The sequence below is a fragment of the Diadema antillarum genome, unplaced genomic scaffold (assembly GCF_040938485.1).
Source record: "Diadema antillarum isolate AM-2024a unplaced genomic scaffold, OU_Dant_1.0 seq00000368_RagTag, whole genome shotgun sequence".
NCBI classification, from domain to species: domain Eukaryota; kingdom Metazoa; phylum Echinodermata; class Echinoidea; order Diadematoida; family Diadematidae; genus Diadema; species Diadema antillarum.
The window spans coordinates 3,041,036-3,065,418 of NW_027271369.1; the positions used below are offsets into that span (position 1 = coordinate 3,041,036).

The window sequence follows — 24,383 nt, forward strand, 5'->3', positions numbered from 1 at the left end:
GTTCACTAGCGGAGGTTTTGTAAGCGAAGGACCTTATTTTCAACGACACAAGTCGGGCCCCCGCAAATGGTCGGTAATCCGAACCCACTTGACTAATCGGTGACGAGATCTCGCGAGATTCAGCTTTCGTCACGTCACGTCTTGCTTCAAGGTCATGACCCCCATCTCAGGCGGGCGTCGTCTGCGCCGGTGAGCAGAGAGGCGCGAGACGAAGAGAAAATACTTGCGGAGGGTGAGAAGGAGCGAGGACAAGCTTGGCAGAGAGAGCGGCGCGATGGGGAAAGCGGGGAGATTAAACCCGCTCCGCTCGAAACACAAATTCTCCAAGGGTTTAGAGATAATGATTTCTATCACGTTGTCCTCTCTTCCTCCCGCTACCCCTCTCTTTCTCTCTCGCTCTCTTCCAAGGTGCAAACTTGCGGGCTTGTACTCACACACTAGCGTTTGGAATCAAATTTTCCTTGCATCCCCTGGTCTGTTTAAACAAGGCCTTAGCAATCACTTTCGGCTGTTTGGGTGTGACAACCTCCATTTTTTTCTTGAAATATTCACCAGGAATTCAATCTGCACGAGAAATTCTGATCGTCGAAACAACTTATAAGTGCACAGTTTCTAAATACTGTCGCTTATGTGCATCGAGTATAATTATCATTATCATGAATTCTGAGAGTGCCATGCCTACAAACCGATGCGTCATATTCATATGAAAATGAAAATCATGGCTTTACGTAGGCCTATAATACTACACATACATGAGTCAAGGAGGTAGTCAAGAAGTTATCATACTTCATTAGGATAATGTTGGCATGGAGGAACAGTACAGTAACTCCAAAGTGGTGTTGGCATAAATCCTTGACAGTAGTATGAGCTCCACTGTGTAAGGCACGCGGTGGAATTCTGAAACACAGACAGCCACTCTCGATGTTACGTCATCTTCGGCCAGGAGACGGGGGCTGTGTAAACAAACCAAGCTCGCACATTTACGAGTTCAACTCGTGTCCCGAAACGACCCCTGACCCAAAAGCTGGCCTGGTTAGGGTGACGAAGGTCACTTCCTGATTTTACATTCCTCAACGGGGGAGTCCTGTGTGTATCGGAGTTTATACTGTGGAGTGTGGGCAAAAGCGGTTGGAATCTTGAGGCTTCATCAACAGAAACCTCAAGCTGCTCCCATTGCGCCTTATTCACTTCCTATTCCCGAAAGCCTAACAGGGCTTATACCGCCCAGAACATTTTCGAGTGACAAGCGTCCTTTCAGAACAAGTGCATATTATACTGCGACTGAATCCTCTCATCTTCTCGAGCAAAGAATGTAATACAATTATTGTAACTCATAAAACGCTTCTACAGTATATCAGTTCATATATCAAAGGAAATCATTGCTAGCTGAGAAGGTATACAAGAATTGAAAAAAAAAATCAATATACGCTACTTTTCATCTGCTATATTATCATTCCTACATAACCGCACAATAATTACACTCAAGAATTTCTGAGTAGAAAAGAAGAAACCGCTTTGGAGCGTTTCAAGAGTGCTTCGATGGATGATCCATCGAAAATGCAAATGACTATGGACGAAAACTGGGGTATGAATTATGAACAGGATGCGGAGATCTATTGCTGGAGGAGGTGAGGAAAAGGAGAGCGTGAGGTGGGGTGAGGATGACATCGGGAGAGGGGGTGGGTAGTCCGAAAAAATGCTGGTCGGTAAATCACTGGCGAGGCTCGGCCTGGGACTGAGCACTGACATTGGTTGCGTTGAATGGACAGCTAGAGCAGTCAAGCGTAACGCGGAGCTCGCGTGCCACACCACGGTAATGAGACGAGTAACGTAGTCTCCTTTCGCAGCCCATTGTAGATTTATAGTGTAACCGAGGAAAAAAGAACAACCTTTGTCAAACTCTGCGTGTTGGTGATGGGATGATTGATGGTTACTATACATCGAGCATTTATCAGACACACTAATGAAACATTAACGTTTTCAGTCGTCAAGAATAACGTCAAAAGTATAATGACAGGGAAGCAAATGGAATAGTTTATATTTTTCTGTCTTTTTTGTTTATGTTTGGTTGTTTGTTTTTTTTTGGTGGGGGATATACTATCCAGCAGAAGCACAAAATACACAAACAAAAATCTCTTTGTTGGGTATCCTCTTAACCTATTGTTCATTCTTACGTTTTGGGAGTTGCGGCATTCAAAATGAAGAAATCACAATAATTCTTACGGAGCGAAAGCTTCAGCACAGTAACCCAGTGGACGAAGCAGATAATACTACCATCATGTTCATCGACAACACGATTCGATGCACACAGCAATGAATGACATGATGATTGCTCTCCTTACCTTGTCTTGTCTGTTTCGTTATGAAGGCCAATCACATGTTCATTGGTTTCGTGCACTCGTGACTACTTGAGGAACAACTAGTTGAGATAATCAACATAACTATCATGATGTCAGACTCCCTATACAGACTTGATATGGAAAAGTAAACTGACAGAAATTTGGTCGGATTTTCTCTCAGATTCTTTGTAGCTCGGAAAGGAAAATACAGAAACGGGCTGAAATTGTGTTCGTAGAAAAGTATCAAAACGAATGTTGGTTGTTGAGACCGGCGTGAAGTTTCAGTTTATAATGTAGGAGCCTACTTAATAAATATATCGTGCTGAAAATAAAGAGTGGCCAAACTTCGACAGAGCTTGAAAACAAACGTTATACATCGAGAGGAATACAAACTTTTACAGTATTCAAATTTCATGTTTCCCTCTTCTGTAATCTGGCTATATACTGACTCGCACGCGATGTTTCATGAACATCAACGAACTTGATCGCCTGCCTTTAATTAGTTCACAATTTGTTATAACTATCTCAGGTTTACAAATAAGCCGCAAACATAAATAAGGAAATAGCACGAAAATAAACCCGATGTTGCTGTATTCAGCTCGTCCATATTGCAATGTAAACATATCATGATGATACTCCGATATCACTAATGTTGGACGTAGTCAAGGTAAGAGCCTAGTTTCCCTTATACTCATGACGCACATTGACCCGTCTCAGGCGTCATAATCGTCCCACGTCTACAGTGGCAATCTGGGCTTCGCTGTAGCGCAGGTTACCAAACACGAGGGGGTGTTGTCGGCTTTACCGTTCCCTAAAACGAACTCACAAATAGGTCAGTTAGAGATGTATTTATTCCAGGCTCTCATGTCAACACACCGTCCAAACATTGACTTGTCATTTGTATTATTTTCACTCGTATTATCCCCTCTCCTTCTCTATATTATACGGCATTACGTGGGGTACGAAAGTCCATACCCGCGTTATCACTCTGTTCCTATCAGTCATCACTTCCCGCATCGCGAGCGCGCGCGTATGAAGCCGACTATCTGGGCCCATCTCTATTTGCGTTCGTCTCGCGCGATATGCGATCGCAATCGTCACCTAATTATCTCCAGGATACAGACAAATATGGGGATAGTAGAGAGGGCGATTTTTAACATACCCGACTGGGACTATCGACGTATTGGTACTTCGTGCCTTCATGAAACTGCGATACTTCTTTACTGCAATAGATGGGGCAATGATGCCATATATCGGTAAATTATCTTTCTTTTTTATTCGTAATCGAAGTAATGTGAATGGCAGGGTTAATGACCAGAGCCCTGTTTCATAACAGTGGAGATCAAGCACAAGTCAGAAACTCAAAACAAAAGTCTCTGAATATTCGATTTTGATTGGCTGATACTTGCCTTATATTTGGTTTTCTGACTTATACGTTTTATTGCATCCTTTTGTGCAACAGGACTCAGGACTTTTACGTAAGATGGCACAGAGATTTACAGGAGTATCGATACCTATCCACAGGAGTAGACACAAATTAAAACAAAAATATCACTGCTGAACAACTGCCCATTCCTCCAACGATAACGAAACATGTGAGTTTTGCACTCATTATTACAAAATTTGAAAGGGGCAGAAAAACTGTGGAATAAAGGATGCATGGGAAGAATATACATTCCTTACAAATTATTAAAGACAGACTAGTTTGTGAGATGATATTAAAAAAAAAAATGGGTATCCTGGCTTCTTTGTAATTTTTGGACACTGAAGTCTTTGTTTGAACGAATGGTTGCTGGGAGTCTTATAACAGGAGAAGCTGACATGGCAGAGACAGAGACGGTGCGATCTTAAGACTACTGACTGAGGTTCTGCTGGGTTCATTCGAGTGATAATGCTTTCCAGAGAGCTCAAGATTTAGAAATATTTGCGCAGAAAACATTTCAACCGTTGACATCGTCTCCGTAAGCTATCCTGGCTTAAATCTGCCCTTTCTTCTCCTTATTATTTTTTCCGGTCGGAGCTCGCCCCGAGTCCATCACGCACGTTCCTTTCAATTCTCGCGTGAGCTCCAAGTTCGAGGGAAAAAGAGAGAGGGAGAGAGAACTGGACTATTTAAGTAAGGTTTGGGCAGAATGGAGAGGAAAAAAGTTGTAAAATTCGTTCCATGGCAAGATTTACCCCACCCCTGTTTGATGAGCGCAGAACGTTGTCAAAGGAAACCGCCAAGAAATGAAGGCAAGAGCGGTGAAAGAGGCTCTCTCCTCTCTCTTTCTCTTTGCTCCCAGCTCCGTGTGATAAAGGGTACAAGGAGAATAGCGAAGGAGGAAAGAAGGAATTATGGATACCCAGAGAGACTGAACGAAGGGCTGAGGGTAGGCGTAAGAGAAAGAAGGGAGAGTGGAAGAGGAGAAATGAACCCCGAGGGTGTTAAAACGAGAGGGAAACATGAAGGCTTAGAGCAGTCGGTGGGCGTATAAAGCAGACTGCGCGAAACGGTCATCCGGAAAATGCAAATGGCGCGCAGAATCCAGCGCGCGGGAGGGAGATGGCAAGAGGGAAATTGACGGCCGAGGGAAATATCAGCTAAATTGCACAGCATGCCTGAAACGTGACCTACCGTCGCTTTCAGATGAGAACTGTGGTTTACGATGTCGGATTGCATCAAGCATGGCGTCGGCACGGTTTGCGGTAGCGAGCCGGAGAGAGACGGGCGGACGTATAGTTAGGGAAAGGTCGCTCGGGTTATTGAGGAGCCGGGAAAACGCAGAAGGACTGCCTAGACTTTACTGATGCAGACCGAGCACATTGCCATGGGTTACGTTCAAGCGTTTTGAACGATCACGAATGATATTATGACATCACAATCGTGTAGCACGAGACATGAGACAATACTAGTGTGGCGCCGTCGCACTATAAAACGCTTATGGACATGCGAATGCTCTTATATTACACTTATCTATTTCCAAATTCTAAGGGGTGTTTTACCTCCCATTCTGGCAAATTTAACCCACGATACTATACGTGGATTTCATCAGTTCCAGTATACAGCATTTTCGCTTCTCGAATACTGTCCCAGATCATTAGAAACGGAGCTGCCTCCAAGTATCCCCTTTGCGAACATACGCGTCCCATCCAGCATCAATTTCTGTTATTGTTCTGCGAACAATCGCAAAAATTGCCATAAGATTGACACAGCATAATAATAATAAATACGTTGTGACGGTTCACCGATTGTATCTTGAAAACGGGCTCGAATGCACAGACTATCGAATCCAGTGCGTGGTACAGTGCGTGAGTGAATGTTTACATCGCAGCCTGGATTCCTCAGTCAAGCGGCCTCCCCTGTGAGGAAAGTGGAGTATCCCGGTACGTGACTGAAGCGCTCAAGTGTTGGTTCAGGATTAGGTGTCAACGACTCGGCGGGAATGAACAGGGTTCCAGACCTATTTACGCAAATTTAGGGACCGTCTCCAACTCTTCATCTTCTCCATTTCTTTTCCTCTCTCCCCTGTTCTTTCTTTTTACCTCTTTTCCGATCGATGGCGTTTCCGCTCCGTCTTTCGCATGAAGTAACGATTTACCTTTCGTACACAGAATAAAGATAACGAAAAACTATCTACACAATCTGTTACATGGAAGAGACGATAGGAAGGAGAAAGAAAGGAAAGATAGCTAGATCAGAAGACTTGCGTTGCCTATGACAAATATTTGAGGCCGAATCCTAACGAGCATGTAGGAATGCATGTAAAATATGCCTGCTTCCTTCAACTTGCCACAAGAGATGTTAATCACAACGAGTGTGTCTCAAGCGACTTCAAACCGCGATACGGCAGGAGAAAATTAACACACAGCCGCGTTTTACGTGATTGCGAGTGGCGGATTACGATCGGTTTCGAAGCATGCATTTTTATCGATTTGTCTCTCGCGCAGACTCCTGTCTTGAATCTCACGCTGTTCATGAGCAGGACACAGTGTGCAGACAACATCGACACTCAATCGCAAAACACAATGCAAAGAACAACTTCTTTATCTTATTCCTAGGTATTAACGTGTAAGTAACAACTTCCATGACACACTGACTCGCTTCAAGGTTTCCTGATTACGCACATTAGCTCCGGCATACAGAAAGTGCAATTTCTTTGTACACTTTGTACTATGACCTAGATTAAACCTTAGACTCATGATTCACCTAGTAAACTAGAAATCAAGTGTGATTTATCTTTTTAAGAGAAAATACACAAAACTTGTGCTCTGTGCATGCATTAACTATATTATTGTCAATTTCTCGAGTAAAAAAAAATATTGTGTGTGGGTGGATTCTTTCTTTATTGTGCGATGTGAATTGGCCATTCTTTGAAAAATTTGTTAGAATTTTGAAGCACTTGCTACATTGCTAACGTAAGGGCGATCGCTTGTCGAGAAGATAATAAAACTGTCGAGTGACTTGGGAAAAGGCTATACCTGCGGTGACTCGTCACGCTCGTTTGGTCTGAAAATAATTCCCAGACACGCAACGCCTCTCTACGTTCCTTTCTTTCCGTTTCCTCCTGGTAGTGATCTACTAGTCTCGTGCAAGCAGACTCGTTTATAGTGATCACTCACACCGATAGTAACACTTTTGAATCACCATTTTGGTCGGCAGTGTTTGTGAGTGCATTTTGTTCGCCGCATTGGATTGGCTTTCATTTTCCTACATGGTCGGACAGCCATTTATAACATTCCTTCTTTGACATCTATACACTGGAAATAAAGCCATTGAACGGACAAGAACTTGATTAAAAATCACCATAAGACAGGCGCAAATGAAGGTTTCGCTAAAGCCAGACGTCGGACTGCACGGTGCCAATAGCTACATCGGCTTACCAGTGTCATGGTTACGCATCATCAATATAGCACTTGCCCCCAACCAATCGACACGTAAAGCACGTTTCACGTACTCCGCACGGATTACCAATTACTCGGAATATCATCAAGCTACGGTAGTTTCCCTTTCGAAATTAGCCTCACTGTATGAAATCATGCGATATTTTCGGGCTGACAACATCCAGCGATATGGAGTGTCACGATGCAATGAGTATGCATAGAATGACTCTTTTCATGCGGCCTTAGCCGTAGAGCGAGCATTCTAATTTTGAAGACAAAAATTTAACAGTCATTATTATCAATCCTGATGTTGAAATTATAGAGGGTAGAACCTATAGCATCATTGTGGATGACTAAAATGATGACCAGTTTAATTCGTAGCGAGCTGAACATCACACTCACTTCACAGAGAAATAATCAGAAACTGACGTCAAACTGCGGACGGCAATGGCTACATCCATCTACGAGAGCGGACAGCCGCGTGCGGAAGCGGGACACGCCTTGTTTGCAAAACACAACGCACGGGGAATAACCTCTCTCACCCTCTCTCTTGCAAAACCGTTTACTGCAGTACTTCGTTTCGTTTATATTTGTATCAACATTGTTGATAGCATGGACGTAGAAAACTATCAGTTAGCATATATAGCGTAAAATAACTGTAACAACTTTGACACATTCCCACATGGATGAAGATAAAATCTCATGTTCTCCATATTTTTACCGTATTTAGCGGCCTTTGAAAAACCTGCCTGGTTGGCGGCCGCGGCATGCACGCTCAGTCAGGGATCACCGTATGTGCGCTCGCTGCGATAATTCAGCTGCTGTCGCCGTGCTACTATGGGCTAACAGTTTCTAGAGAAATTCAAAGAAACAACGACAACAAACGCAAACGCGTCACCTGCAAATAGGCGACATATTATTGGGAAGGCCATGGAGCTTTAGGCAGCTCCATGGTACGGGTTACTAGTACTCTCTTACTATATTACACACACACATGCAGGCACACGTCTGTACGTACGCACGCACATACATACACACAAACAAACACACACATACACACACACACAGACAGACACACAGACACACACAGACCAGGGAGGTGGGATCATCTCCCTGCACATACACACAGACACACACAAACATCATACATGCGCACACATACACGTCCAAAGAAATACTCACCTCCTTCGTCATAATCCATCTCTCTCTCTCTCTCTCTCTCTCTGATTCCTCTCATTTTGTTTTGTTTTTTCCTCATAATTTCTTTGAATGCCAAAACCTATCGGAATGTTCGCAATGAAGTTGTTTTATGTCGCCCTCTGTTTGCGTGCGTGCCTGCATCTCTTTCCGGCTATTAATTCGCATTGTTTTGTTTTTACTGGTTTTTGTTTGTCCTATTGTGTCGTAATACTTACATGACCTCGATTGTGACGAAAACTTTTCAAACGACGCAATTATGGGTTTGTTAATGGTTTCATGAACGGCAAATGATAGTCGTAATTGAGACCGAATGTCGTTGTTGATGATGATGAATCTCTTGTTTTCAAAGTATTTGTACTTCCTTTGCTAATTGTGAACTGATACTAACTTTCTTTTCGTCCGGTAGGTTTTCATGATAGACATCGGTTGCCGTACTATATGTCTTACTGTATGCCTGAAGCCCACAGATAAGAAATTAGATGCGACTTCTTTTCTTCTTCTTTTTTTTTCAATTATTGCTCAATCTCACAGCGGCACCATGTGACTTACCCTATGAGAAGTTAATATTCTCCTACAAATTGATTATTAATCATGATTTCATCAATGCCATAACTCGAATCCCGGAGAAACGCAATAGAGCACCCCAAGCAATATTCAAGGGAAAATAAGAGAATGGATATTTCTATTGATCGTTGGTAACCAAGAAACCTTTGCAGTACAGATACGTCCTCTTTTTCGTTTTGCACGCAAGTTCTTTGGATGACTTCATATTTTAAGATGGTCCCTGAATTTCGTGCACGGTTGAGGCAGACGGCAGTTGATTATACATCGCCAGGCCTTTAGGCAGCCGCAGGGCTGAGCCCCGTGCGTGCGTCCAAGCAAAGCCCGAGCATCGGAACCCAGCGTAGCGTGTTAGTAATTATGTCCCTGGGGCCTTTCGGGCACGTACGCTCCATCGCTCCCCATCGCGCGCTATTCCTCGGTGAACACGCTGACTGTATCGACCTGCAACAGGCAGACATTCCCCCATCGAAAACCAAGCCCTCTTTTCTCGTTACCAACTCCAATAAATTCTTGCTTTCGATTTACGAAGTTTTTTAACTGGGCGCATATCTGCTGAAGAGTGAACGTTTGAGCGATTGCGAGGCAAGGAGACGCGCCGAGCCTGCTCGGGCGGTGTGGAAAGCTATCACATATCCGGTCTGATTATTATTAGCGGCTGCGTACGTCCATTTTTTCCTCCTCCCCATCTCCTCTTTCATCCTCTCTTTCTCAAGCGATGGACGTTGCCGCGGTTATCTTTTTTTTTTTCTTTTTCATTCCCCCATTTTTTAATTGTCAACGTAGAGTTTCATTAGGCGCAACGTAACTCAACTGCCCCGCTAAGTGACGCGCATTTTACACCGGCTTCTCTCCTTTACTAGTGTTGTTGTTTTTTAAGGGTACAGGGATTACCGAGGAACGATAAACAAATTAAAAGAGAAAGAATAGAACAGAGTATCGCTCATAACCGGTACTTCACTCGAAAAGCTTCCGAAAGCATTAAACCACACGATGGATTAGTCGTCGTTTCGTAATGCAAGAAAGAACTATACCGATATGCCGATTTATTATCAACTTGTACCTATTTGCTACGATCACTTCTCTTTAAATTACCTCATTCTAATGTATGTATGCATCATCTATATGTTACAGATAGTCTTGGGACATTCATTTTGACGATATTCGCATTGATTCCTCCCATACGCAGTCCCAGCCTAGTACAGAACACGGGAAAGAGAGGAGACAAAGAAGAGAGAACGAACAGCTCAAGTCTGTAGTCAAACTTATTCTGTAATTGACTGAATTCTAGGACTAGACCAAGGAGGTATGTTATACTAGTACCTCCTTCTGGACTTAGTCCGTTGCTATGGTCACCTCCCTCCATCCCCCATCATGCCGTCACCTCAGCTGACCCTATCGGATAGTTTCTGAACCTTATCTGCTTCTACTATACCGGATAGGCAATGGACGCGAAGTCCCCGAGTTACGCAGACTTGCGACCAGCTACCGTAGTGACCTTGACCATCGCTTCTATATAACCTTCCGATTTTATTAACTACACGTAAATTAGGATTCTGAAGCCACTGTTCGCGGTGACTGTCCGAACTCGAGAGCGAGCTGAACCTTTGATTAGCGCCACATCGCTTATGCCCTGTGGTTAGTCCAGTCATGGAGCTTCAAGTAGCTCCATGGTCTAGTGGAGGTTGGCTCAGATTATTCACTGATAATTTATAGCTTCTTTTGACAGCGTGACTGAATGATTACAGACGATATTGAAGATCGCGAACTCGAATATGACCAGCTGCGTCAAACTGCCATCTTTCAGTGTTTGTATATTCATTCCTATCGTCATCTAAACATAATACCTTAATTTCTTAAATCTCACTCCCGATTAAGAGTCCTAAGTCAACTGAAATGAGCGTGTTCGTAAAGCAGGAAGCGTGTGTGACGATCTTCCGATAATGCCACTGTAAGAATATTGGTCATTAATATTACATCGTGCTTCTGCAATACTGTGCACCGCAAACCGCCATTAACCCTGTTAGTCCCATCAGCTCATATTGTCCGTGACGTTGTATAAGTGCAGGTAGCTAAATAGTCATGAAAGAGTTAATTGGTATGATCATCTGCCGGTATATTTTCGCCATTAATCACTCGACGTTGTCATCCTTGATGGCATTTTCTAAAGAATAGAAGGTATCACAGAGGGAAAGAAACGAACATCTTTTTTTCTTTTTCACGGAACTATACCGAGACTTAATCGATTGATTGGTGATTTTCTCTCCTCTAAGAGTGTTACTTCACAGAACTGTGTTATTTTTGACTAGAGACTCCGCAGGCTGTGCCTACCAAACGCCATTCCCTGACGTCATCCGTCCCGGCTTGCGGTCCGGAGTGGCGCTGCACTAGAGGATTACGAATACGCAGGAGACGGAAGTGGAGAGCGAAAATGATAGCAGACATCGAGAGGGGAGAGAGGGAAAGCAAGGGAAAGAGAAGGTGAAAGAGAGAGCTGATGCTGTGAAGGTATCAGCTGATTTTCAGACCAGATTATAATGGCTGACATGAAGTCAGCGTGGAGGGACACTGACCGGGAAAACGACTATGACCCCAAGAAAACAATCGCGCTCGATTCCACAATATTGGTACCAACTGAACAGAAGATTGTACGTCTCTCGTGTTCCTGCGCCGCACAAATTGGTGTTGACACAACAAAATGCGTGTATGATTGCTGTTTCTTTCGCCGTTCTGTGAATCTTTGCGGCGAGTCTGTCAAGGGTAACGATAAGAAAGCACGTTCTAGTACAGATCTTAAGGATTGGGAGCGAAAGAGAACTGGGTTATGCAATGTTTGTACCTCGAAACGATAAGGTCATGGAGTCTACCATCATCCTTAGCCTCCACAAGAAAGACAATCGAAATGAAAATGTTTTGACAGAATGCGCACCCAAAAATGTTTGGTTCATTTTCTCAACCCGATGGCCAAGTTTGTTGAATCTTCGTTTTGGTTCCCGCTGCCTTGGGTTGCATCTGTCTCCCTTTGGTGCGATGTTAAGGTCACTGACACAAACAAGCCTGGCCAACAACATGTGCCATACATACCCAAGTACTCCTTTACGTGTCGTCTTCATTAACATTAACGTCATGACTGATAAGTAGTAGAACATCAGTCGGTATAACCAAAGTAGAGGACGCTCTTTTATTTTTTTAACCAAATAGGAGGTTCGCGGACGAATGGATATTTTTTCTCTGTTATCATTTCCCCCGCACTCTCCCCCTTCTCCGCCTCCTTAAAATTCTGTTCCACCCTTTGGTCACTTCACTCATCTCAGCTGTGACATTGGAGCATCGCTAGTCGTGGTGACAAAGGGCATGAAATTCAAATGCAATGCTCATCTAGCCGTAAGTTGTCACGTTTACGCCATCAGCACGCCCCGTGCCTGTCTCCGCTCCTCTCACGCAACACTTGAAACCGTAAAAACCACCTCATCCGAGATACACGTTCATTTTCGGCTCTTGGACGAGGCCAGAATACGGAGAGGACTAAAGGACGCAATATCAGCCTCCCTCTTTTCGCCTTCTCTTCCATCATGCTGATTTGAATCAAACTATAATGGAGAGCCAGTAGTAAACTTCCCCCATATATTACAGCCAGCCGAGCATTACTTTATACTCCTTCAAAATCCATTGGTTTTAACAGTGATCCAAATTAACATTCCGGAAATATAACAACGTTCTCCTATAAATGACACAATGTGAAGGCAAATTTACAGAGACAAGCTCAAAAAGATATTCTTCAGACCAAAATCTCTTGGCTTTTCCCCTAGTATAATGTGACCTCATGAAGAAGATGATGACCAACATTCAAATAGCGTCATTACTATGTTTAAAAAAACACCAACCCTCTTCCCCCCCCAAAAAAAAAAGTCAGTCACCCCGCTCCCACAATAATGTTGCATCCGCCTCATCCACCATAATGACAAAGATACCCGTATATAGCTTTCGGTGACTGACAATCGTTATTTGGTTTGCTCACGTTGTCTTTTTGTCTGAGCAGGGAGGTGGCTCACCTCCCTGGTCTGAGTTAGCTGTGCTTGGATTTTTGCGCATCTTTGGCTATACATCATCCAATGAAATCTACCTCTCCACCTGATAATGATGCCCGAATGTACACGACTCCGCTATCGGCGTTCAACCTACTTACAAACATTGGAATGCAGCGGTATCAACAAGCGGTCTCTTCCTTATCATCATTGCTTCCCATCCCAAGCCTCGAGGCTGAAATCTGGCTTACACCCATCAAGAAAGCAAGACGGCCGACATTTTCTCGGGTCATAGCTTATGAAATCTACTTCTCATTCTATAGAGGGCTTTTACACTTGTGTTTCTTAACCCCGGACTTTCTCTGACCCAGGACTATCGTTAGTCCCGTACCAATTTTTTCAGCTTTTTACACTGGCCAATTAGTCCCGTACTATCTCTTGTCCGGGGCTAAGGAGAAAACTGACCTTTTTACACTCGTATTTCTTAGCCCCGGACTTTCCAAACCACATGAATATTCATAATTACGCTGTGTACTGTACACGTACACGCACGCACCGGCAGCACTTGATTACCTCGTTTCTGATTGGTCAGTGAGGGTCGGACTTCGTCTCCATCGCTTAGCCCAGGATTATTTTTTCGTTCTGTTTACACTCACTTGCTTGGCACCGCAATTGCGGTGCTAGCACCGCAATTGCGGTGCTAACCCCTGCTATTTTGCAGGGCCAGATAGTACCGTACTATCGGTGGGGCTAGCCCACTTTGGCAAAAACGAGTGTAAACAGAAAGTGGGCTAAGGATAGTCCCGTACCAACGGTGGGGCTAAGGCCCCCCCCCCCCCCTTAGCCCCACCGTTGGTCCGGGGCTAAGCAAAAATTTACAAGTGTAAAAAGCCCTTAGGAGGATTTTCCATGCCTCTAGGCTCTTTTAGATAGCAATTCCGTGGAAAGTTTAACATGGCTTTTAATTGTCCAATACATTCCGTTGATGTCGGCAATAAATTAACATACCTTTACGGATCATTTCCGCCATCATTATTTTGATTACGAGTCAGTAGATGATTATCTGTGGTTTTAATACATCTTTAATATGACACGGCTTTCTCTTTCAGACCATCAATATACACCCACTCACATTACACATGTGAAACTAACTATAATGTTCACATTTTATTTCTTCCATTCGATTTTTATTTCTTCAGTATCCCCATCAGCACCAAACTATTCCTCTAATGTACCTTGCTTGCTGACATGCAAGACACTTGTCGGCGGCGAACGTCAATTGAGGACGGGGTGACAGGCAAATTATTCCAGAATTCAGCGACGCAAAAGTTTCTCGCGTCGGTTGATCAGGTATCGCGACATACCTCTCAGGGACTATCAGGAGAAAGAAAGACGACGACACGAAATTGAAGGCATGCTATGTGTAAAGAGAGTGCGAGTGAAAGATAGAAAGAGATACAGAGATATACGAGTCGGGAGAGAGATGGAGAGAGATGGAGACAGACAGAAGCTGGAGCTCATTTTATGTTAGCCTCTTTGCAAGGTGTTTGAAGGTGTTTTAAAACACATTTCCAATAGGTGTAAATAATTATTGGTGTCGTGTTTGAACCCCTTTCTAATTTGGCTCCATTTCATATTGGCGTGTTCTTCTTAATTGATCTCCACACCCCTTATCTCACCAGTAACGTTCGAATTTGAAGCCCGTTCGGCACGCCATGATAGCAATGTGTGATAAATTCAACGATAGAGCATTTTTCTGCCTCTCAAATTTACAGTATCCCCAATTTTTTCATATCGGAACCATGTCGAGATCAGCGAAACAGTCATCACGCGACATCATGACTTGAATCGTTTTGTTTCATAACATATTCTTTGTATCTTCCTTGCCGATTTATTGTGGGAGGTATTCTACGGAAATAGTAAGGCTCAAATCAGAACAGAATATGGCATATTGCTTCAACATAATTTGCTTCTAAATTAAGACGCTTATGAGGAAATTTGATCTTGATGAAAGAAACAATGCACTATTAATACCAAATGATGTTTGATAATGTTCGCGTCATTGTATCCTTGGTAACATGATAGAATGCTGGAAGTGCGTGTTCCAGTACGAAAATATTCCAATGTAAGACGATTATGACCACACTTTTGCGTCATATCTTTGGTGTATAATTTCATGAGTTAAAAAACAACGCAGCATTGCTTACATCCACCTCCAACTCAATTCACAGTGATAAGTAAACGATATACAAAGGAAATGATCATCAAAGATCACTGATCATGTATGATCGCAATTAGTATTAGTCATAATGTTATGTGTATCCAGCAAACCCGGTGTATGTCTGTGAAAATTACTATGTGGTGAGAAGCAGAATTGTTATATTGTTCTCGACACTCAAACGCATTGCAGACTCAAGACATGCATGCGGAAAACCAGAAACTATACTATACAGTGTGCCGCGGTAGAACGTGACAAGAGAGGCTATGGGGGATGTATAAAGCCGAGATCTGTACCTTCATCCATTAATTCCTGAACGGACGACGAATAATAATTCATGTCCGACTGACCGATCGTCCGCATCGACCGAGGGAAGGACGCAATTTCGTCGCCACGGATCAAAATTTCGAGCCGCAGAGCGTTCCGCTTGGATTAGAAACATCAGACGCGAGACCGAAACCATCCGTCATCGGTCAAGCAAAGAATGCCACGTTCGAGGAAGAGGACGAAGGAGAGAGGAAAGAAGTAAAACCAGGAGAGAAAGATGGAGAGAGAGAGAGGGGAGGGAGAAGTAGGCACACAGAGAGAACGAGAACGAGAGAAGAAAAAAGAGAAAGGAAAAACGACAACCAAACAGGGATTGTTCAGACTGATAACAACCCCAAATCCACCTCGCTTTTAGGAGAAAATCAGTCGAGGCAATCTATCTGCCAGTATTTGCGCGCCCTTTTCCCTTTTCTCCGTCCCGCGAAGCAGAGTTTCCGTTCGTTCGGTCTGCCGGTGGATGCACTTATTATCGTGAACATCACGTTTCTACAATTACTGCGTGGCAAGGCTGCTCTTTACGGCTCCTGAACCTACCAGCAGAATTGAGTTTCAGCCGGCGTTACCTATGCCAGGGGGCTGTGGAACTGGAGAAGTGAAGATATGCTGATGAAGTGAGTCCATCAAGGAGGAAAGAAGAAGTGTTCTAACGATGCACAAACCGAGCTGAAGGAAAAGGAGACGCCAAAATGACATGCTGTAAAAGGAGGAGCAAGAAAACGACGCAATAAAGAAAAGCATCACGTGACACGAGATTGAGAGGGCGAAACATTTTCACGGACTCGTAGAGACTAACCGAGAGAACAGAAGGCCATATGATCATTATGACTTGCTGTGTTCGTTCCGAAGTTCCATTATTCTCACGTCATTCAGTTTTATGAGCTATAGGTATCATTATTTAACAGAGTTAATCTTTTGTAACCGCAGAATGTAGCCCAATGTGTATGTATTGCTTTGGCCACCTCCTATTTCGTCATACTTTCAAGTAGTCAGTATACACGAATCCTCAAAATACGTCAACAACGTTCTTCGACAAAAATATATGAAATGAAAGAAACCTAGAAATGTGGGTCAATGAATTGAATGGTGGCTACTTCCACACATAAATTTATCTTATGAAGACATCGCTCCTCTGTTTCACTCACAACATCAAAGCTTTGACAATAAACAGTCTAATCTTGTTGACATTGATTCATTCAGGCAGATTGTGATTCGGTTTGTCACTATTTCTTTAAATCAAACTTTTTCCCTCGCCTATAGAGTTTAAAGAAGTATTTTCGAAACTGATGTAAACAAGGTATTTTTACCCTTTTCTTCTTTTTTCGTCTTTATTTTTGTTTATTTTAAGGATCATTATCCGCAAAAATTGAGCATTTTTGGTCTCATGGTTAATCTTGTTTTCTATTATGCACTATATGAAACGCATTCAACCTAAGGAACCAACTATAGTACTTTTGGAGCATTACTTTTAGCTGGTTCCGGTCATATTTCATACTCTCAATTCGTAATCTTAATTGGATTAAAGGTAACGTTATGAAATCTTAAAGATTCGCCAATTTTGTGAAACATTTATCGAAAAGTTGATATGAATATGCACATGGGTGAGCTGATGACGTCTCACCTCACAATTTTCCATCTTAGATCGTGTTACAAAAACTGACGAAAATTCACCTCTACTTTATAAGTATAAAGCATAATATTCCTGGCTGAAAAACTTCAAAATCATGATTACCACGATATTTTAGGAGTTAAGACTGTTATGGGGCGTTGCGTTTGAACAAAAATCTAGACATTTCAAGACTTTATAATTATGTACAAAGTGTATGGCAAGTTGTGAGGTGAAGTCATTATCAACTCACTATTTGCACATTCATATTGACCGTTCAAAAACTGTTTTGTGAAAAATGGCGAAACGTCAATACAATTTAATTAATTCCCTAACTTTTTATCCGATTTTTATCAAATTTTGGGCTTGTGAATTGATTTCACACTTTATTTTCAGGGTAATTTTTAACAAGTCCAAAATTACCCTTTAATGGAGTTGTATACTCTAATTCAATCTAAATATTAGTTCTTAAAATCATTTCAAAGATATGTCTTCAAAGTCATTTAACTTATCTAAAAAAAAGTCCTTGCCATCTATCTTCTTAAAAAAGATTAAAAAATTAAAAAATTAAAATCAGAAATAACCTAGATACCGGATATAACATCATCCCTCTCGGATGGGCCAGAATGTCCTTCGTACATAATGGATGTGGTTTTGCTATAGTCTTTCAGTTTCTGTCCCTGGCCTCAATACTGATATAGTGCGACAATCAGAATCGTAACTACTTTCTTTCTTTCTTCTTCTTCTTCTTCTTCTTCTTCTTCTATTTTTTCTTGCTCATGAGACAAAAACAAAAGATAACACATTTAGCACATCCGAAACCATGTCTAAACAGAGAAGAACTTGAAACCCCTGGAAAGATGAAGATTCTCTGTTTATTCTTCTCTAGATGAATCCCAACAACATACAAATTTAATCTGCATCGCTTCAGTTGTTACAGTATCACATCGTCTCACAGAGCCCCTTAAAAATGCGTGACTCCAACACAGTTTTCTGAGCCGATCCCTTATCTAATGCGTTCTTTCCGCTAATCATGAAGCCACTATCGGCCGCTAATGGCCAGCCTGCCGACAAACTTTCATGTTTGCACGATGTGTGTGACGTCAGCACATTGTAAACATTGACAAACACTACAAAAGATATTTGACTATTACAGGCGATATTTTTCAATAACGCCAACTGCATGAGGTGCATAATCTGCTGCGCTGACAACACGGTACAATACCTGTGACTTTTTTATCATCTGCGGGCTAAGCAGGAAGAATCAAAGTAATGAAAATTATGATCAAATTAGTACAGAACGGAAATATCCCAACAGAAGCACACTACACAGATCTACCGTGATATTCTCCTGTAGATTCATTCAGTTCAAAGGTAAGGCGGGACAAATCTCTCTCTTTCATGTTAATATACATATATATAATATACAACATAATACACTACGTATAATCATATAATTGATTTATTAAGAAGCATTATAATATTGTATACCTAATATAAAGAGAAAGATAGCTTGCATGATGATAGATATAATGACTGCATTCCTTCTGGCCTTGCAGCATGGTATAAGGAAAAAAAATGTAACAAAATAGATGAATGTATGCCAAAGGAAAAAAATGCAAACGGCCTGAATTTCTCAGGAAGGGCACGAGAAGTTGCTTTTTTGCCCAATTTTTTTCTTCTCAAATTCTCAAGCTCAGAATCCCATCTCGAGACGTGAGGCGATGGCTTTTTCTCGTCGACCTTTGGTCTCTAACGTAACGGCAAGGGCGACCAAAGAAGTGGGTTGAGGTGAGAGTAAGAGATGGAGACGACTTCAAGAGCTAACATTAGAAATTGAAAATGCACATCACAATAATATCCAAAGTCAGTTAGGAAATTATGAAAACACACAATCTGCTCATTGACGATAGGCACAATAAATACGATTTTATTATGAGGTAGGCCCTATATACAAGTTCCGTTCTACATAGCGCGAAATGGACCTGATAAGTCATAATGTATTATAATCAATGTCGGCACGAAAGGATAACAGAGGAGAGGTCAGGCTAAACTCAAGGCGGATGTTACGGGTTTATATACTGAGCGGCATGTCATGATGGTGTGGACGAGGTACTAAAAGGTAACGCAGACACACTTTTTGGAGTATTTACGATATCGGGAAGAGCAAGTCACACAAAGAGACTGTACAGAAAAAGTTTGGAGCATACACACACTCACACATCCAAGGTGCGCAGTCATTATACCACATCAAATCTCAGCACCGAACAAAGCAAAACGGAAATAACACAAAAACAAAATGTAGTGTCGACCGCAATGCCAGTAAGTAAAGTCCAGTAAAGTAAGAAGCAATCCTGTTACATCGGGTACACTCACATTACATAATTATGATTTATACGACCACGAACTCCAAATTGTGAAATTATAACGACACCTAGATGGGATCGTGTCAACTGCAAATATCACGCAATAGAACGTTCTTGGGGACATTCACATTATATCTCACTAGGTGAGACGAACACCAAGTGTGAACGCAACCCGGCTCGTCAACCCGTCCTGCGTTAACTCTTCGGCGTTATTAGTGTACGTAGTCTGTACCTACATCGCAATATTATTATCTTACAGTTTTTGGATAACGGATCAATTTTATGAAAATTACGCTTAGATTACATTTAGGAGGGTATTTTTAAACAAATTGAATTAATAATACATCTGTATTTACGAAAGATTGCTATGGTAGGAACAAACGCTATCGATTGTACGCAGTCTTCGAATTGCAACAGATATTGAGACTGAAAAGTTTAGACTAGCTTCCCGTTGATATCAGCATGCCCGCCAATGACACGCAATCGCAACGTCTAACTCGTTAAACGTGGGGACTGGCTAAATATAGGCGGGTACGGCGTTACGAGCCGACTACTACTAACTCCCGCTACTACCATAGGGCAGACATTCTCTTCGTAGATTTTGCTCGCCGACATGACTTACGTGTATGTCGAGGAAGAAATTTCAAACACAAGTGTTTGGCAGACCATGGAAATCTTCGATATCTTATCTTGAAGTCTTACACACACACACACACACACACACACGCCAGTGCCTCTTACAATACAGAAGTGATTTCCTCCAACTACAAAATCGAAACAAACGTGCCTTCACCATAACGTGCATTGTTCAAGGCTCAAGTGACAGCATCGATGAAAAAAATATTTTGGGTTGTGTCATTATAGGTGCTTTAGCGGACTGATGTGCACGCATACAGGAAAGAAAACTCGGAATATTCTTATTTGTCACGCAAGAGCATAACATGAGACGCTATGCAGTTATTTACGTTTAAAGATCGGACTTTTACGGCTACTAAAAGAAGGCCATAAAAAAATAGCAAAAGCCTTAATTTTCACAAGGATCTATTTTATCGAAGTGACTGCTTCTTGCAGCCAGATAGATCTAAAGTGCACGCAAGCAAACCGTTTCCCTATGCGAAAGATGCAGAGGGGGCTATGCTGCTTTCTCCGTCATTTATATTCATTAAGATGAGATACAATGTTAATACTTCTTTGTCGAATTATATTTTGATGTACAGAAATGGACAAAACACCGTTGCTTTGATGGGATGTGTGTTGGGAGGGGTGGGGCTTGGAAGCTGGTGTCAAGAGGACATAGCGGAACTAAGCAAGGATTCAACGAGCTTTTTGTTTCTGCTGTTTCGCACCTACTCGCCTAAACTGAAAGAGAGAGCTGGAGAGAGCTCAAGTAATAACAGTGCCAGTAATCCGGGCTTAGACGAAGACATCCGCGCCGACGGAATGTGATCGATACACACGCATCGATTGATATACGCGATAGATTTCTAGAATGGCGCTCATCTGTCTTTAATTAAATTGGTAGTACACCATTACTACATACCCTACTGCAATTGCTTTCCTCTTCCGAAGAAGTTTGAAGTGGAAAATGGTTTCTTTCCATTCCTACTCTAGGTATACGTGTGACCGATTCATCAAAGACGCAACACACATCTACGAAAATCTCTTTTCAATTTCATTTATGTTGCTCTCCGCCCATGATTCCAACATGGCCATCCCCTCCTCTGATAAAATTAAGATTTTTGCAAGAAAAAAAGGGGGACTTACCGTTGTTACCACTATCTACGTCTAGCAATGTCTCCATTCTTCTTTGACCTGTATTGGCTTATCTCTTGCTTTACAAAATCAATCGGGGGGAAAAAGGCGATCGAATTTTCGCCTCAGACTCACCTTTGAATACCTGCTGGTCCATTTGGACTACACTGAAGAACGAAAGGGCGTAAGTTAACTGGATCTTCGCGGACTCTTCACACGCCACACTAGTCAAGATTACCATGCACAGAATCACTTTGAGGCGGATGGCGAGAGTCTACACGGGGAGTACCTGGGTCGCTCCAGCACGACTCGCTGTCTCTGACCCTGAACTTCCGAGTTGGAAGACAGTGTGCGTGGACGAGCGCTGGGTCCTCGTGGAGCGCGGCAAAAAGGAAACAAGAGACGGGATGCGGATCGACCGTCTGCTAGAGGCGACGTCAAAACATTCGCAGATGTGGGGAATGATCGAGAGAAGGGTCTCGCGTTTCTACGCCGTTTTATGACGTCATCTGAATTCCCGATGCTAATTGCGTTTAATTGGAGGAATGATTTAACTGTATCGAATGTTCTCACTTCATGACGGCGGGCACGCACGATAATGGCACGAGGTGATATATTAAGAGCGGAATTCCCAAGTATGTTACCACGTGTCTCGCCGTTACAAATATTCTCTTGCGAAGTGTGTGCTGAAGTAGGAAAAACAAACAATGAGTCGGTCCTATATCATGAACGACGTTACGTAGCATGCGCTTGCGAAAAAAAAAAAAAGTTTATTTGCAACTTCTATATGCAAAATTTCCTTCCGTCAGGGCAGAAAATCAGGAAAAATAACCACAGCGAAATGACAAGTATACTGTAGAAACGATTTTGAATCTAACGATGAGTCGTGAATAAGCAACCTATTGGGCATACTGCGCTACGTGTCACCTGTCCTATTTAACGATGTATAAGTGCCACAACGTTTGGTACATAGTTACTCACACCTCCGAATTTCTGGTCGTCTGAGGAAAAACTGTCTTTATTTTCAGATGATTCAACAAAATGTCCAAGAAACATTCATACTCGAGAATATTTCAGTTTTCCAGCAGCTATCATACAACACAGGCATTAAATGCACGTACAGCCTGTATGGGCAATGGGTCGAAGATCTTCACAACCAGCTCATGCTTCGCGGGTCGTGTGCCTCTCTATTCACCTTGACTGACCGACTCACTTCCGAATTGGTTATCGTCAAGTTGAAAGGTTGCAGCTTCCGGATACGATGCACATTTGCTCCCAAATTCCACAGAATGTAATTTTAGATTTGTGCGTTCACTCTTGCCAACTTTGGTAAAAATCCGCGATAGAGAAGTGCGAAAGAAAAACGATTGAAAGACGCACTCGATTCAGTTATCGTATCGTAGACAACACCGGCAGTCACACATCGAGGCGAGGTAGGATTTCTTTGCGAAACACAAAACACTGATCCTGACAAAGGCTTGAAAAATCCGTGCTGCTCACTTTTCCTGAAATCAGATGATATTTTTGAGGATGGGAAAATATTCTCTATCATTGGATGGTTCAATCTAGCCGATGCTACAAAGGGAAGTAGGTGAAAAATGGCCGTGAACAACGCACTTGGTCGTGGACGAAAGGTAGTCTGCGGGCTTGCGAGATCCCCTCAACGGCTGAGTCGAGCAGGCGTGATCAAGCCACCGTTACAGGCAGAGTGAAACGAGACGCTTTTATGGAAATAAAGCGGCGACGAGTGTCAGCCGAGGCCGACAGTTAGGTTAGTCTCTCTCAAGCTGTTTTCTGCCTAGAAATACACCACGCGGCTCACGCGTCATGTTAAAGGGAGTTATCAAGCAGACAGCGCAAACAAAAACAAAAAAAATCATCAAAATAACAAGTGCCGATATTGCGTTAGCGGTATTTCTATGGTCGCACTGACGTAGAAAACATCCGGGGCCATGCTTTCCATACAAAAGGTTTTATAAAACAGATAAAACATTTCACTTGCAATGTACGTCCCAGCTTTATTTTTGCCACAAACATTTTTGTCAGTGTCCTTTGTCTGTATTTTCTTTCTGTCTGCCTGTCTGTTTTTCTGTCCGACTGTCTCTCTCCCACACTCTCAATCTAAATTTGTTTGTAGCATTACCTAAGTCGTGCATGCGCCCGCGTGTGTGCTCTGTTCGGCTTTAAGCACAACAACAACCCCAAAACAAGTAATTGGTGACCTAACGAAGAGCAAAGGTTAATATCCTTGCTTACTACTGAACACTTCGCATACGTAGAGAAGCAATACTGTCCAGCGTTTCCAAACGAGGAAGCTTGAAACGCAGTGCGTGTGTGATTCCGTGTCGTAATTACAGCCATTAGGGGCAGTGATCCGGGTTGGTTTTGGCATGAAGCTAGTAGCTTCATGGTTTTGGCGACAGAACAAACCAGCGGACAAAATCGAAAGTAGAGTTCGAAGGGACGACACGACTGCGTAAGCGTCTATCAGTGTCGGTCGCGTTTGATCACTATTATCTGTCACGCGGTGCGATTGGCCCACTACTCTAGTGGTTTTATCAATAGCGATTAGTCGCGTGTGTACTCTTGCGGAACTCTTATACACAACGTGAGAGAGAGGGGGAGAGGGAGAGATAATATACGAAAAATCACTCCTGCTTTTGCAATCCAAATTCATATTATAATTGATTCGTTTTCGCAAGAAGAGATGGTTTTACCTGTCAGCTAAATCCTGCGCCATCAAAGGTGTCAAGCAACGATGGTCGGTGAAAGAAAAAACGTGGAGCTCCACGATTCTAATTGAAACAAGGTTCGTCTGTATTTTTCACCCCCATCCTATCCACTTTTTTCCTTCTTGAGGATATCTGACGCATGGGGCCACGAGGGTTTTTGTTCTTTGCCGAACTCAGGCTCGTGCGTCTTGGGGAGACGGAATCACCCCGTCATGCTACATTTTTGTTTTGTTTTTTATTTTCCCTCCGACTCTGAGGAAGGCCCGGTCTTGGATGAATTCACTCCCGTTGGCTGGGTAATCAGCTACCCGCTACCTATCGCTCAACCGTGTCCTGTTCGACAACGCATCTCTGACGGCCAGGAACGGACTGTTTGCCAGGCGGCTGCCTGGACCGT

General features: G+C 42.8%; 1 protein-coding gene across 1 annotated transcript in view; it reads right to left on the reverse strand.

Moving 5' to 3' along the window:
- LOC139731331 (uncharacterized) overlaps positions 1 to 22,788 on the reverse strand; it is a 103,862-nt gene extending 81,074 nt beyond the window's left edge. The window contains exon 1 of the mRNA XM_071642224.1: positions 21,390 to 22,788. The gene's annotated coding sequence lies outside the window, so the exon portion shown is untranslated. The remainder of the gene's footprint in view (positions 1 to 21,389) is intronic.
- Between the last annotated feature and the right edge of the window lie 1,595 nt (positions 22,789 to 24,383).